The sequence below is a fragment of the Eptatretus burgeri genome, chromosome 17 (genome assembly GCF_056783735.1).
Source record: "Eptatretus burgeri isolate ZD-2024b chromosome 17, Ebu_testis_v1, whole genome shotgun sequence".
NCBI lineage: Eukaryota > Metazoa > Chordata > Myxini > Myxiniformes > Myxinidae > Eptatretus > Eptatretus burgeri.
This window is the reverse complement of record NC_140977.1, coordinates 16,447,077-16,452,781: the sequence shown is the minus strand read 5'-3', so window position 1 is coordinate 16,452,781 and position 5,705 is coordinate 16,447,077.

Sequence of the window (5,705 nt, the reverse complement as noted above, 5' to 3'; positions counted from 1 at the left end):
TTACGTGAAGCAAGATGGGGATTCAATGGAGGAAAAGACGAAGCAAAGCGGGAGAACAGTTCAACAATAAAGCACATTTATTCGCGACGAACGGAAAGCACACAAATACAATTCCACCAATTGCACACAAAAAAGAAAACAGAATTCCATTTACACAAAAAGCAAACATAAAAGTGAAAACACAGTGCAGAGCTAATACCAACTACCGAGCACAAGGCAACACTTAGACAATTCTACTTCACAGACGGAGCCGACAACACATACTCAAAACCAAGGAAAGAAATCCCTCAAGAATGGGGCAGGCCTGAGGCCGAGACCGGGTCGCGCCTACCCGTCTGGTGATGAGACGCGGAGCGGCGATGGCGCCCCAACTCCGCGGACCTCGCGGACAGTGTCTGGCAGGGGGTGGGAAAGGGGCCCCCTTGGTCGCACTATCTCAGCGCGGGGGGAAACAGGAGGGGGTTGCTGATGCTCGGGGTATAGAGGATCTTTATTATGTGCGACGAGCGTCTCCACCTCGGCCAGGTCGCGCTGTCGGCCTCCCTCGGGTGCAGCTTCCTGCACGACGCGAGCACCCCCTCGTCTGGTGTCGCCGCCTTTCCACAGCTCGTCCCCTCCGTTCCGACTCCAACGCACACGACGAGCAGCTCCTCCGCCCGCGAAGTCTTGACCCTCTGCTTCCGACTCTCCTACTCTCCGCCTCTGGACTCTCCGACTCTCCACTCCACCTCTCCACTGACGAACACGGTCCTTTTATCCCCCCGTAGCTTCGCCTTTGACCCCCTCCCTTTGACCTTTCACCTCGCTCCCCATTGGCCCGAGAAAAAGTGGGCGTGAAGGCTTTTTGATCCACAAATTTGCATATATCGATCGTCCTGGAGGCGGGGCCAATTCGCCCCTCGCTTACCGATTGGACGGCAAAAAGTGGGCGTGTGTCGTTTTTGATCCGTTTTTGAAGCACAAAATCCGTGATTTTGTACACGCTGTTCGACGCGCGCTCTGCACGAGTCCAACACCGGTACCCACAGCGGGGCAAGAACGGTGGCGATGCTACGGTTGCGAGGTGTGACGTGAAGGTCGTGGCGGTTGTGGTGAAGCGGTGGTTGTGGTTGTAGTTGTGGTGGTAATCATGGCGGTTGGTCCAAAATAAAGATAGTAAAAGAAAAACGGCTATCCTGAAGAGTCGCAGCACGCATAAATGACATGTATTCCCACTAGACAACGGGTTTGGGCCTAACTACACATATACTTACCGAGATACCTCACCTAAAGGACCTGAATGGTGGTTTGCGAATTTGGTAACCACAACAATATATATATATATATACATATATATATATATATATATATATATATATATATATATATATATTATATATATATATTATATATATATTATATATATATATATATATTATATTATATATATATATATATATATATATATATATATATATATATATATATATATATATATATATATATATATATATATTATATATATATATATATATATATATATATATATATATATTATATATATATATATATATATATATATATTATATATATATAAATATATTGTTACGGCTGTGGACATTCGCAATACACCATAAAGGGTCCTCAAGTGAGATATATCGATAAGTTCATGTGTAGTTAGCCCACACCTGTTGTTTAGAGGGAATATGTGTGATTCATCCAGGCTGCGACGCTTTGAGTTAGCCATTTTTCTTTCTCTATCGTTATTTTGGACCATTAAGCCACCAACAAACTCAAACACCACCACCTTCGCCTCTTTACCTCCACAACTCCATCCTGCAAACATCGCTTCACTGCCATTCCCAAACGACGCCCGCCAACCACCAAACCACCACAGCAAACCCCCCACCACCTTCGCCTTTCTCTTTCCACAACCATCGACCCCACCACCAGTCAACACCGAACGTCGTACTGTCCGAAGCCGTTCAGTGATTGCTGCCAAACGCAGCAAGCCGCGAGTACAAATGGGTGCCTTTACGGGAGAGAAATTCGGATCAGGAAGGCTTCACGCCCCTTTTCCTCCATCCAATGGTTGAGCATCGGGCGGTGTGGCCCCGCCTCCAAGCGCGATGAATGCGAATTCCTCTCAGGAAGGAATTTGGATCAAAAGAGGCTCACGCCCCTTTTTGCCACACCAATGGCTGAACAGAGGGTGGCGTGGCCCTGCTTCCAATCGCGTTTTGATCCTAAAATCTGCATACAGGCTCCTCCCCCTGTCTATAAAAGACGCGAGTCTGTGTGGAACTGGGAGTAGTAGTGTGGGGGTCGCTCGTCTCGTCGCTGGGCTCGACTCGTCGTTGGAATCGAGCCACCTTCGCTTTCAAAAGCGACCAAGCCAGCCAACCATTCCCCTCGCTCGACCCTGAGCATCAACAATTCCCCATTCATTCCCCACCCTAACTGTGGTGCGACCCAACCGTGCTGGCGCGGAGCACGCCGGAGAGGGCTCACCGACCATGCCAGGGGCACGGAGTCGGGGCGCAGCTGCGCGGACATTGCGGCTTGCCCACCATCGCGCTACGAATAGGACCCTTCGGTCTCGTGGACCTGGCCGCTCCTCCAGGTTCCGCGCACATTTGGTCCACGGACCCCGTCTACCTCCCTGCCTATGGGGAGGTCTTTCCTGTTTATTTTGAATGCATGATGTGGCGCCGAGTCCCGATAACTATAATTGTTTAAGTGTTGTCAATAATTATAGTCGGTAGTAGTGCTTTTGCTTTGGTTGCATTTTCCTTTTTGCTGCACATTGCATAACTGCCTTACGTGCTTGTCTGTGTGTGAAAATAAAGTGCTTGCTTGTCAAACTGTTTCCCGTTTCGTTGCGTCCTTTCCTCCGTTGAAAGTTCCATCTTGCATCATGTAAGGGATTGGTAGTGGGTTGAAACACCCGATAAGTAATCTGAACCGTCGAGGTCGATGATAACTCCGCTCGGTTATCCCTGTAGCACGGAATGAGCCGCTTAAGCGGTTCGTGTCCGAAGTCGACCTGCGGCGAGGTACGATCGCCCGGTCGACCACTCGCGCAGGTACTTAGGTAGGTCGAATTTGGCGAGCAACCCTATCCTGCGCGTGGTGAGGTTAAATCCCCACCCGTGACTGGCTCCTGGTGGTAGTTCCAGGAGGGTCACGGCTGAATTGTCCATTCCGGTGGGCGACGTGTTGCGATTCAAGTTACGTGGCCGATCGCATGCCGGACGGGCCAGCATTCGTAACAATTTATATATGTATATTGTTACAGCTGTGGAAATTCGCAGAACACCATAAAGGTCCTTAGTTCAGTTATTCCGGTAAGTCTGTGTTCAGTTAGTTCAGTTCAGGGGACGCGGACTGGAGGCGCCGCTCTGCCAGCTGTGTCGCGAGGACCTGCGCGTTCGTGTAAGGAGCACCGGAGAGAAATCACCCACCATCGCACCACGAGGGTGCAGGTAACCTGCAACGGTCTCGTGGGATTCGTTCGGTCTGCCAAGTCCCACGCCATAAAGGTCTACGGACCCTGTCTTTGGGGGTGGCCTTTTCTCTTCTTTTGTGTGAATGATGTGGCGCCGAGTCTCCATAAGTAAAACCTGTTTAAGTGCCTGTAAATTATAAATTGCTTATAGTCGGTTGTAGTGCTTTCGCTTTATTGAATGCATACGTGCATGACTGCATACGTGTGCTGTGGATTTTAAATAAATGTACTTGTGTGAATGTTACCCGTTCGTCGTGTCTTCTTTCCCCCATTGGAACGCCATATTGCATCTCGGAATATTAGTTGGGTTTTAAATACCCAAATACCCAACTTAAATATTAGTTGGGCAATAATACCCGCTCGGTTATCACTGCAGAACGGAACGGACCGCTTGAGCGGTTCGTGTCCAAGCCGACCTGCGTCGAGGTACGGTCTCCCGGTTGGCTACCCGCGCAGGTATTTAGGTATATCGATATTCGGCGATTGACCCTATTTTGCGCAGGTAGAAAATTGGCTAGGCCGTGGTGGGGTTGAAGACCCACCCGTGACAGGGTTCCGGCGTTGTTCCGGAAAGTCACGACTGAATTGTCCGTCCGATGGGTGAGCAGCTACTATTAGTGAGAAGCGGTCGTTCACATGCCGGTGGGCGCGAATTCGTAACAATATAATGGTATGATGATGATGATTGATACAACACCAATGAGTGCCATCACAGTGACCGCCATAATACCCTTTTCCTTGGGAAAGCCATGTGATTGGCTACAACGAAAGATTTCCCAATAATGGTGAACCCTCCTTAATGGAGGGCATGCTTTTCAACTCTGACTTACCAAGAAGTGAAAAAGGGACACATTCCTCAAATTGAAAAATATTTTCAACAAGATATTGAATTCTTATGAAAATGCCTGTTTGAATAAAGTGATATGTTGGACCCATGGCTTCACCGATTTATTTAAATAAGATGAAAATGTGGACAAGAGTCACAGAATATGTCAGTTGGAAGCCTGTTCACCATTCAGCACAGGTCTTGGGTTTGATTCCTGAAGGAACAAATCTGATAACTCTCTCTCTGATGCTCTGCCAGTAAGGAGAGGTGCATTTCGGAGCATGTTGTCTCATTTGAATTAGATTGAGGATGTGGAATATCCCATGATACCTTTCTTAAAACTTGCCCTTTCATGTGTTGGTAGTCTTGTAACATTATGTACTTGGGGTGAGCAATGATCACAAGAATGGTGTGGAAATTTATGTTTCGATAAGCATGCAATTGCAATCGTTTCTCCAAGGTGTTTGTCTGGATTCTTGTTGGCACTCCGCTCGACTTGCCAAGTTGAAGGTCTGGACGCAAAGCCACATTATTTCCTGGCTCACTGATGTTCTCTGTGCATGCAATCAGCATTTTCTTCGAAGTACTTTCCACACCGGCCTCTGAGCTGTCTCACCTTTGTTTGAATCTTAACACAGCTACAAACTGCCATCCTGGTTTTTCACATGCAGGGGAATTTCATCAATACGTGCACCATCTCTCAGATGGGGGTTAAGCTGAGTGTCCTGTATGATAGCATTAGTTGATGGACGTTAAAGATCCCATGGTGTCTTTGGTGAAGAGTGGGTGTGTTATAAAGGACACCCTGCACAACTTACAAGTACAGTGCTTTCAGAAAGTATTCACACCCCTTCACTTTTGTCACATTTTTTTTGTGTTACAGCCTGAATTTAAAATAGATTAAATATAACTTTTTGTCACCAATCTACACAAAATACCCCCTAAATGACAAAGTGAAAACAAATTAATTAAAAATAAAAAGCTGAAATGTTTTGCGTAAATAAATATTCAAAGCTTTTGTGATGGCACTCTAAATTGAGCTCAGGTGCATCCAGTTTCCTTTGAGGTGCATCCAGTTGTGCATCCACAACCTTAAGATGTCTCTTCAACTTGATTGGAGTCCACCTATAGCCAATTCAAGTGATTGGACATGATTTACAAAGAGACACCTTTCCATGCAAGGTCCCCCACAGGTGACAATTCATGTCAGAGCAGAAACTCCACCACAAAATCCAAGGAACTGGGAGATAGAATTGTGAGGAGGCATTGATCTGGGGAAGGGAAGAAAACAATTTCTAGAATGTTGAAAGTTCCCAAGAGCACAGTGAGCTCCATCATTTGGAAAGAGATAGAATATGGAACTATCCAGACTCTTCCTCGAGCTGGCCAACC